The sequence below is a fragment of the Triticum aestivum genome, chromosome 7D (genome assembly GCF_018294505.1).
Source record: "Triticum aestivum cultivar Chinese Spring chromosome 7D, IWGSC CS RefSeq v2.1, whole genome shotgun sequence".
NCBI lineage: Eukaryota > Viridiplantae > Streptophyta > Magnoliopsida > Poales > Poaceae > Triticum > Triticum aestivum.
Genome location: NC_057814.1, coordinates 106,089,380 through 106,100,971, shown reverse-complemented (window position 1 = coordinate 106,100,971; position 11,592 = coordinate 106,089,380). Strand labels below are relative to the sequence as shown.

Sequence of the window (11,592 nt, the reverse complement as noted above, 5' to 3'; positions counted from 1 at the left end):
ACTAGTCGGCGACTTGTACTTAGTACGTGCAAGTGCATTCTAGTGCAAATCGATCCAGCTGCTTATGTACTTGTACGCGAGTCTCCCGATTGGCGGCCGGAAAGTAATCAGCAACGGCTAGCTCGTACTGCATCTCCCCGGAAAGTACTCGACTGTATTACAAGTTACGTCTCGTCCAAAAGCACATGCATCTCGCCGGAAAGTATTTATGTGGCACTGTATTTATCCGCAAAAAAACTGTAATCATAGATGTATTGTACAGCTTTTAGGCGCACATACCAGTTTACCTAAGAAACAAAATATTCTTCACAAAAAAAAACCAAAATATTGGAGTATACATATACATGCGCAGCATCTGTTCAACGTCCCTAAAACATGGGTGAACTTATTGATTTTTAACTACATCCAAAATAGTTACCCAATGCATTAGGGGCAAAATGGTCTTTTCATGTCACACTTAATCCCGTTAGTGACTAAAATGGACGGAAGTGTTATATAAGGAATGAAAATTATTTTAGGTGTCAAATAGGGAAGGAAATTTTATTTTAGGCCAAATAGGGAAGCAAAATTTAAGAAAGGGCTAAATAAAGAATTCTCTCTGAACGATTACGTAAAGGAGGCCTTCCACATGTTGATGCATTTATTGATGATGATGATGAGCACGTCACTGATAGTGATGATGATGATGCATTTAATGATCTCGGAGCATATATAGACAATTCAGAGTAATATCACTACTGGAATTTGCTTATTTGCCGTCTGCCTGTTCTTTGCCGTCAGCTGACGGACGGCAAAGAGAGAGGTGGGCCCCACTAACGAGCTGCTTAGAAAAAAAATCTAACGGCCCCCTCTTTGCCGTCTGCTAGCACACGGCAAAGAGCAGAAAAGCGGACGGCAAAGGGGGGCGGACGACAAAGAGATAACCTAACTAACGGCCGGGTCCCCACCCCGCTCCCTCCTTCCCTCCCCCCCCTCCCTCTCTCTCTCTCTCTCTCTCTCTCTCTCTCTCTCTCTCTCTCTTTCTGTCCTCCACACCCTGACAAGAGCACCGCCACCCCCGCCACCAGCCACCCCGCCGCCACCCCCACCACCCGCCGCCGCCACCCGCCCACCCACTGCCTCTCGCCCCGTCGCCCCGACCACCCGCCGCCCCCTTGCCCCGTCGCCCCACCACCCGCCGCCGCCCCCTCGCCCCGTCGCCCCGCACCCCTCCCCTGCGGCGCCCCTTCCACGCCGGCCAGCCACGCCGCGGCCGGCCAGCCGCCCCCTCCCCTCCCATGCGTGGCCGTCCCCGCCCCGTCCCGCCGCGGCCTCCCCCTCCACCGGGCCGTCGCCGCCCCCACCCGCCGCGACCTCCCCCTCCACCAGGCCGCCGCTGCCCCCACCCGCCGCGGACTCCCCTCCACCGGGCCGCCGCCCCCCACCCGCCGCGGCCTCCCCCTCCACCGGGCCGCCGCCTCCCCCTCCACCGGCGATCCCCTGCAGGTGAGTAATCTTCCCCCACTTTTTTTAGTTTAGTTTCTTTTAGTTAATTTAGTTTCTGTTTTAGTTATAGTTTTACTTTAGTTTTAGTTTCAGTTTAGTTTTAGTTTTATTTTTAGTTTAGTTTATTTTAGATTAGTTTTATTTTTAGTTTAGAAGAATAAGAAGAGTAGAAGGAGGAGGAGGAGGGAGGAAGAGGTGGAGGGAGAAGAAGAAAGAAAAGAAGAAGAAGAAAGAAGAAGAAGATGATGAAGAAGAAGAAGAAGAAGAAGAGGAAGAAAGAAGAGGAAGAGGAAGAGGAGGAGGGAGGAAGAGGAGGAGAAGAAGAAGAAGAAAAGAAGAAGAAGAGGAAGAAGAAGAAGAAGAAGAAGAAGAAAAGGAAAAAAACATGAAAAAAGAAGAAGAAGAAGAAGAAGAAGAAAAAGATACCCTGACACCCCGACACCCCGACACCCTGACACCCCGACCCCGACACCCCGACAGCCTGACACCACACCCCGACCCCGACACCCTGACACCCCGACCCCGACACGCCACCCCGACACCCCGGCACGACACCCCGACCCCCGACCCCCGACCCCCGACACCCTGACACCACACCCCGACCACCCCAACACCCCGACCCCGAAACAGCACCCCGACCCCGACACGACACCCACTACACCAGAGGCCGACGGGGTCATATATTTGTGAATTATGAGTTAGGTCATATATTTTTTGATTTTGTTATGAAAAACATCATATATAATTGTGTTGATCGGGTAGATTTAAATGTGTAGTTGTTTCATCGCTGCGAGGTTTGGTGTTCGACGACCTCCCCGTGCGTTTGACGAGCTCTGCCCCTTCGTTCGTGGGTGAGCACAAATGACATGTCCTCCTCCCCCCCTTAATTATTTGCTCTGTTCCGGTGTTCGTGCTGATGAAACTTGATAGCTAGCTATATATCTGTCTTGAATCATCAGTATGCGTAACCAATATGTGTCTCCCGTTTGAAAGCGTTATAGTTATAAATATGCATGCATTTGCATATTTATAACCGTGATTCTTTCGAATTGTCCAACGCTATCCATGGACAGCCCGAGTATGTGTAGATTGGGTTCGTTTTCCCATATGCTTTGCTCCGGATCCGACGCATAAATTTCGTCAGTGCCTCCCCTGTTGTTCTCCGGGTACACATCCTCTCTGTTTATTGCAGAGACGTGTATCAGGAGAACAGCGGGGAGGTGCTGCCGAAATTTTGCGTCAGATCCGGAGCATAGCATGGGAAAATGAACCCAATCTACACATACTCGGGTGGGATTAGGACCTATCATTACCTATTAGAGTGTAGGTTGCATGGACGTAATAAAATTGACAAAGTAGATCAACTGATGAATATATACATGGTGAATTATATATATATATATATATATATATATATATATATATATGTTGTGTGTCCAGTAGCTCTGAAAGTCAAGATGAGTGATTGTGCGTGGATGTACACCGGTCACACTGGTCAGAACAAATGGAGCATTGAATGGTTCACAAAAACCAAGGGGTTTGTGCAAGCCGCATTTGCAAATGGCCAGAGGAAAACCTGGTGCCCCTGTTTACGGTGCGGCAATTGGGAAAAGAGGACATAGGCTGAAATGGGCAAACACATGCAGAAGAGTGGTTTTACGCCCGATTATACGGTGTGGACATATCATGGTGAGTCTGCCCAACGTGACCGAGCTGAGGTGGATCGTCGTCGCACCGACGAGCATGGTACCGAGATGGAAAACATGGTGCAAGACTTCGATGATGCTCGGGATTCGGACGAGGAGATGGAGGAATCTGCAAAGTCCTTCAATGAAATGTTGGAGTCTTCAAAACGTCCGCTCCACGAGCACACTGAGCTTTGTCAGTTGGATGCCATCTCATAAGTAATGGCTCTGAAGGCTCAGTTCAACTTGGGCAGAGAATGCTACGACGCAATGATGACAGTATTTGGACGCTTTCTACCCAAAGGCCATGTAATGCCTGCAAACCTGTACCAGTCGGACAAAATCCTTCGTGCACTGGAGATGCCCTATGAGAAGATACATGCCTGTGAGAAAGGATGTGTCTTATTTAGGCTTGACTACGCGGACTTGAACTATTGTCCCATTTGCAAGTCTTCCAGGTATGTTGTGGTAGACAACGGTATGGGTGAGAAGACACAGACCAAAATCCCCGTTAGTGTTCTTCGGTATATGCCAATCGTACCAAGACTTCAACGTCTTTTCATGGTCGAAGAGACGGCCAGATAGATGACATGGCACAAAACGGGCAAAAGAACCGAACTAGATGCAAATGGGAATCAGATGATCGTACACACATCGGATGGTGTTGCGTGGAAAAAGTTTGATGAATTACATGCTGACAAAGTGGCAGATCCGAGGCATCCTCGAGTCGGCATCAGCACGGATGGGTTCAGTGTGTTTGGTCTGACGGCACCCCAATACAGTTGTTGGCCCATATTTGTCTTTCCACTCAATCTCTCCCCGGACAGATTATGCAAAGAAAGAACATTTTCCTGACGTTGATAATTTCAAGGCCCAACTATCCGGGGAAAAATATGAACGTGTACATGCAGCCACTTAAGGACGAATTGCAAAAAGCCTAGGATAATGGGTTCAAGACATACGACGCCTATAGCAAACGGAACTTCATAATGCGTGTCTGGTACATGTACGCGACGCATGACTTGCCAGCGTATGCGCTATTCGTTGGCTAGTGTGTGCATGGATGGTTCCCGTGCCTCACATGCAAGGGAGCTCTTGAGTTTCGTTGGCTTCAGGCCGGTCGCAAGTTTTCTTACTTCGACATGCATAGACAGTTCCTGGATCCTCGCCATAAGTTCAGGAAAGACAAGAAGAACTTCATCAGAGGTAGAGTTGTCAAAAACTCTGCACCAACTGCATTGACAGGCCAACAGAACCTGGATCAGATAAACGCTCTCGAGCCAGATCCAGAGCGTCCAGGGTACTTCAAGGGGTATAATTCTAAGCACGCCTGGACTCACAAGACATGCTTATGGGATCTGCCTTACTTCAAAGACCTCCTTTGCCCACACAACATCGACGTGATGCACACTGAGAAGAATATCGCCGAGGCACTTTTTGGTACATTGTGCGGCATAGATGGGAAGTCAAAGGATAATACTAAGGCTAGAGTCGATCTGGAGGCGCTATGTGATAGGCCGTTACAAAACATGAAAGAACCGAAAGGAAAGCAGAACTGGACGAAGCCAAAGGCATGGTTCAATCTTGGAAGGCCAGCTATGAGGGAAATTATCTTGTGGGTGAAAATGCAGTTGATGTTCCCCGATGGGTATGCAACGAATCTAAAGAGGGGAGCGAGTCTTGATAAATTGAAGATATTTGGTCTCAAGAGTCATGATTGGCACATATGAATTGAGCGGGTAATGTCGGTGATGTTGCGTGGCTTCATCCCTCAGGATGAATGGCTAGTACCGGCAGAACTCAGCTATTTCTTCCATGTTCTTTGTGCGAAAGAACTATCGCCTTGCTTGCTAGAAGAATTGGAAGAGTTGGCGCCGGAGTTGATCTGCAAGTTAGAGAAGATCTTTCCACCGGGCTTCTCTAATCCAATGCAGCATTTGATTTTTCATCTACCGACCGAGGCAAGATTGGGGCGGATTGTGCAAAATCGTTGGTGCTACCCAACTGAGAGGATGCAGAAGACGCTTCAAGAAAAATGTAAAAACAAACGTAGAATTAAAGCATCGATGGCTGAGGCATTCATCACTGAGGAGGCGGCAAACTTCGTGACAGCGCACTACGAAGCCAAAAATTGTCATTTGCATAATCTTCATGACAGCACACTAAGTTAGCTAATAAATGGTCCATTTCACCTAAGTTAGCTCATAAATGGCATATACTTCTTCTTCTAGTCACCTTTTTCTAACTTTCTTATTTGCCATTTTGCAGATTTCATTCACTTCACGGAAGCTAGCTTGCTATGATGGAGTGCTTGTTTTTTCTTTCATTCTCCTCTAGTATTCTTCTAGCTTGCTATGATGGAACTTGCTATCTTGATGAAACTTTGCATTGTAATATGTATGGACGGAACAATGTGTATGTGCAACTTTCTATGTATGAATGGATGGAACTATATATGTATGGACGATGAAATTTATGTGCTGGATATGTCATATGTTTGCTGTTAAATAGCCTTGTGAAATATATATATATATATATATATATATATATATATATATATGTCATATATTTGCTGTGAAAATTGCTGGATTAAAAAAACAGAAAAAAGAGGCACCTTTGCCGTCAGCCGCTAATGGCAAAGGCTCCTTTGCCGTCTGCCGCGGACGGCAAAGAAGCCACGCGGCGGCCACCTGTGCTCCCTGGGAGCTGACCCATTTGGTCAGTTTGCCTACAGCGGCGGACGGCAAAGGCTTTGCCTGCAGTGGCAGACGGCAAAGGCTTGTCCCACAGTGACGTCCAGCTGACGTCATTTGGCGGACGGCAAAGGCCGGATGCTCTTTGCCGTCTGCGGCAGACGGCAAAGGCTGCCGTTAGCCGCCTAACGGACTAACGGCGCATTTATTGCCGTCGGCTTTCTTTGCCGTCAGCCGCTGATAGCAAAGGCCCCTTTGCCGTCCGCTTCAAAAAGCAGACGGCAAAGAAGCTCTTTACCGATGCCTACTTTGCCGGAGCCTTTTGCCGTCCGCGGCAGACGGCAAAGGCCTTTGCCGTCCGCCATCCTTGCCTTTGCCGTCTGCCGTGGCAAACGGCAAAGTTTCTGATTCCTGTAGTGTATTAGTAATGTGAGGTATTCAATTTTTTATTATGTTCATGATGATGATACACTTAAATTATATACATATTATTCATGTCAGGTATCCAAATTTTTTATGTTGTACTAATTTCGTTTACTTAAATGATATACATATTATTCATGTCGGGTATCCAAATTATATACAAATTATTCACCTCCGTCTGCCACTGGCGCAGCCCCGACCATTCCTACACCTCCGTGATAACGATATTTTCCTTCTTATTTAGCCTGTTTAGTCCATTTTTGACATAATTTAGCCTATTTAGTCCACAAACGACATAATAAGATGAAGAAAATCAAGGAAGAGGAAGGAAAGAAGGAATAGGAAGAAAAGAAGAAGAAGAAGTTCTTCTTCTTCTTCTTGTTTTCTTATTCTTATTCTTCTTCTTCTTCTTCTAACTAGCTTAGTTAGGTCAAAAATGGCATAATTAGCTAGGTTAGCTAAAAAATGACCAAGTTTAGCTAGGTTAGCTCCGATATTCTTCTTCTTTTCATCCTCTTCCTTTTCTTCTAGCTAGTCTTCTTCTTCTTCTTCTTCTTCTTCTTCTAACTTTCATCTTTCCCAATTTGCAGATTTGCTTTACATAAGGAAGCTTGGATTCATGGAGTGTACTATTCTTCTGGTGCTTCCTTGTTGTTTATGAAAACTTGTTTGGATATGTATCTCTATATGGATATGTTGTTGGAAACTTGTTTCTGGTTATGTATATATGGATATGTTGGACTTTGTTGAACTATGTTGTTGGATATATATGTTGGATTTGATGAAATATGTTGTTGGACATGTTGTTATATGCTGTTGGATATGTTGGATATGTATGCATGTATAGCCTCTTTGCCGTCTGCTAGCGGACGGCAAAGAGCTTTGACGTCTGCTAGCAGACGGGAAAGAGGACACGTGGCAGTTACCTATACAAACTGGGAACACTGGCTGCCTATTTGGTCATTTTGCCGTCTGCTAGCAGACGGCAAAGTGACCAAATAGGCCTGGCAAACAGGGTCATCTATGTTGTCTGCTAGCAGACGGCATAGCTGGCCACGTGGCAGCTTCCCAGTGCTGGCCTAGCTGAGCTCTTTGCCGTCTGTCAGCGGACGGCAAAGAGCGCCGTTAACCCCCTAATGGCTCTCACCCCACCCCACTGTCGTCCGTTCTCTTTGCCGTCTGCTGGCCTCGGATGGCGGACGACACAATCCTTTGCCATCCGTTTCTAAGAAGCGGACGACAAAGAAGGCCTTTGCTGGCACGTGTTCAGACGGACAGTTTGCCGTCCGCTGGCTGACGGCAAAGGAGTTTGCCGTCCAGGATCTATGCCTTTGCCGTCTACCATGGCGGACGGCAAAGAAGCTGATTCCAGTAGTGATCAGTTGCTCAACAGTAATTTATTTACCCACTGTATGCTTTCTCTCAAGAGAGAAGGCTCTAGTGAAAACTTTGGCCCCCGGGTCCATCTTTTATCATATTATTTTCAGATCTACCAAATCAAAAACCCAAAAATTTATTGCTGCAATTTATTTACTTTTATTTTATTTTGCACTTTTACTTATCTTTTATATCTATCACTATCAAATCTCATCCTTACAAGTAACCGTGAAGGGATTGACAACCACTTTATCGCGTTGGGTGCAAGTATTTGTTTGATTGTGCAGGTACAACTATTGAAGCCTTGCGTGTTCCTTCTGGATTGATACCTTGGCTCTTAACCGAGGGAAATACTTACCTCTACTTTGCTGCATCGCCCTTTCCTCTTTAAGGAAAAAATTAACGCAAGCTCAAGAAGTAGCAGGAAGAATTTCTGGCGCCGTTGCCAGGGAGGATCTACATCAGGCCTACCAAGTACGTATCCTAAACTCTCATCTCTTGCATTTACATTATTTATCATTTTCCTCTCGTTTTCCTCTCCCCCACTTCTCTAAAACGTTTCCAGAAAAATACAAAAATATTTTCTTTTTTATTTGTCTTTTTCATTTGCTTCTTGTTTGCTTGTGTGCTAGATTGCTTACTTTGTCACGATGTCTAAAGAAAACACTAAGTTGTGTGATTTTTTCAACACTAATAGGTGACCGCAACATCATCTATGTTCTAATGCGTAAGCGCAACGTTGTGCATGTTTTAATGGAAGACCACACCATCGTCCATGTTGCGACGGGTGAGCACAACAGCGTCTGTGTTGCAATGAGCAACCGCAACATCGTCCATGTTGTGATGGTGGCATCCTCATCCGAGGGATGCATGAAGACAGATCTAATGGCTCACGACCTGGCTGATGCCAAAGATTAGTTGAATGACATGTAGCATGCGCTATAAAGTAACAACTTTACCTAGATTATAAAATAAGTTCAATATAAATACAGTTCGGCAATGACTGGCCTTAGTGCCGCCGACTTATGATGGGACACACAACTACAATTACAATTACAATAGGCCATTATAGACTTTTGATCAAACAGTTCAGACAGTAAACTTAGATGATGGAAGCCAGACAAGAAAGATAGACAGTCCTTTCTCAGTGCTTCTCTTCACCGTTGTTTATGGGTTTGAAGAAGTTAGCTCCAGAAGATCAAGCCTCCTTATTCCGCAGAGTGAGCTGAGCACGGAGTGGCCGCTTCATGACGTTCAAGAACCCGACCTGCGGCTCGAGGTCGATAGCCAGATCGCCTTCCACCTCTGTCCAATCAAATTCCCTAATGAGGTTTGCCACGAACTATCCAAGGTGAAGCATCGCGACACCCATGCCGGGGCACATCCTCCTGCCGGCCCCGAATGGCATCATCTTGATCTCTCCAGCACTTCCTGCCGCCGCCACGAGGCTCGTGCCGTTGCCCCCGCCACCGGCAAGGAACCTCTCTGGCAAAAACTTGTCAGGCTCGGCCCAGACCGTCTTGTCCCGCGCCAGGCGTTCTAGGAGGAACTGCACCGTCGTCCCGGCCACAACACGATGACCATCCAGAAAGACATGGTCGTCGGGCATCACCTAGGCAGCAAGAGAATATTAAGTACGTATTACTCTCGCCGTTCCTAAATATTTGAGCATGTTTGACCAAGGTGCTTTAAAAAGTATTAATATATTATTGATTTTTTTATCATTTATGCCACTAGTTGTGTCCCACTACTCAGTTTTGCCATTAGAAGATACAATTACTCAAAAATGCCATCGATCCGTGAGATGCTTACTCAAAAATGCCATTAGATATCTTAAAAATGCAATCGTTCCGCTAGATGTTTGCTAAAAAATATCATTAGACATTGTTATTTTCATGTCAAACCCGTTGACCATGTTATGACAAAAATAAGCCTAGATCCACATGTCAGCTCTCTCTATCTCACAATGATAAGGGTGGCCCCACTTGTCAGGAGTAACCAAGTGAATAATTTTACAGAAGAATAAGAACGCTGTTGGGATCAAGTGGGCCCTATACTTTATTATAGTGAGATAGAGGGAGACCTGCCATGTCGGTTCATAGGTATTTATGTCATTATAACATGGCAAAGGAGATTTGAGATCACAATAATTGTGTCCAGTGGCATTTTGAGCATGTGTCTAACGAAGCGATGGCATTTTGAGCAGTTGAAATTCCTAATGGCAAAACTGAGTAGTAGGACACAACCGGTGGCATAAATAATAAAAACTCATTATTATTAGATCTATCATGAAAGTGATTTTAATATTTTATTTTATTTGTAATGTAGATGTTGATGATATTCTAGTTTATATAATCTTGGTCACATAATACATAAGATTGATTTGCATGAAAACTGATGCACTTTGTCTTCGGAAACGGAGAGAGTACGATGTGAGTGACCTCGACTGGCTAATTAGTTTTGGATGTAGAATCGGAAGCAGTTAGTTGCTAACCTGCCTAGACACCGAGGGCACCGTGGGGTGCAGGCGCAGCGCCTCCATGAGGACAGCATGGAGGTACTCCAGCTTGCCAAGGTCTTCCTCAGTCACCTCCTCAGCGTCCGCTCCAACGATGCCGTCGATCTCTCTCCGGACGGCCTCCTGCACGTCCACATGCTTCACCAAGTTCGCCATGATCCACTGTAGCGCCGCCGTCGCCGGCTCCGTGCCTGCGCCAAGAAACTCCGAGCAGAGCCCCACCAGCTCACCGTCTGTTAGACTTAACTTGGAAGCATTGCCACTACCGGAGAAGGAGTGGCTGTTGTCTACGACCAGGAGGTCGTTGAGCGTGTCCACATATGTTGGAGCTTCGCCGGACGGGCGGCGCCGCCGGTCGCGCCGGGCATTGATGAGTGGGAGGTACATCTCCTCCTGCTGCCGCCTGAGCGCGACCAGGTTATTCCACCGGTCGCGGTAGATTAGCTCGGTCAACGCTGGGAGTGCGGCGAAGACACGCAGCCCAACGAGGGACCGAATGAGGTCCTCCATGCCGTCGGCCATGGCGCGCACCCGGCCTGGGTCAACGCCGTCGCCGAAGCACATGGTGGCGCTCAGGCCGAACAAAGCAGCGTGGATGCTCTCGGCCGCGAGGGCCACACCGCCGGTAGACGACGTGCACTGTTCCCGGAGGTCCGCGACGAGACCGCAGAGCGCCCGGCGGCGGGCGGGGGCGTAGACGCGGAGGCGCGACGGGTGGAAGACCTCCGAGACGAGGTTGCGGCGGATGCCGCGCCACAGCGGGCCGTAGGGCGCCGAGGTTATGTTGTGGTGGCGCTGGCGCGAAAGGACGGAGCTGGCCGCGCTCGTCGGCGGGCGGTTGCAGAACGCGCTCCCTGCGCCGCCGCGGACGAGGAGGTGGTGCGCGGTCACACGGTACGACTACGTCCTGCCGCAACGCAGCGGAGAAGTCCCGTACGAGAGCCCACTTGGCGGCGGCGAGGCGGGTTTGCATTTCCTTGAACGGCGGTGCACGCCGGAGCAGGCTGCCCACGACGACGAGGAGCGCCATGGGAAGCAAGAGGAGGAGGATCACGTCTTGCATCATTGCATGGCTAGCAGCTGATGTCTGGGCCTGGCCTGACCTTACTTGCTACCGCTACTTTCATTTCTTATATAGACCATATTAAAGGTTGAGCTATCGATCGGTCGCTTTACCCTACAGTGAACCCAAAATAATTATAAACGTTTTCGGCAAGAAAGCGTTGTTTACGACCATTGGGAATCACCTTGAGTTTAGGATCACCTTTGATGGCAGCCTCTTTGCTTCGATCTCTCTACACTTGGGCACCATCTTGAGTTTAGTATACTCCGGGTGTCGACGTCTTCGTCGAGAGCCAAAACACGAGCACTCGGCAAAATAAACAACGCCGAGAGCCACTCTTGGCAAACC

At 47.7% G+C, this 11,592-nt stretch overlaps 1 pseudogene; it reads right to left on the bottom strand.

The window, feature by feature from the left end:
* Positions 1–8,861: 8,861 nt before the first annotated feature.
* On the bottom strand, positions 8,862–11,244 carry LOC123164610 (cytochrome P450 89A2-like; annotated as a pseudogene).
* Between the last annotated feature and the right edge of the window lie 348 nt (positions 11,245–11,592).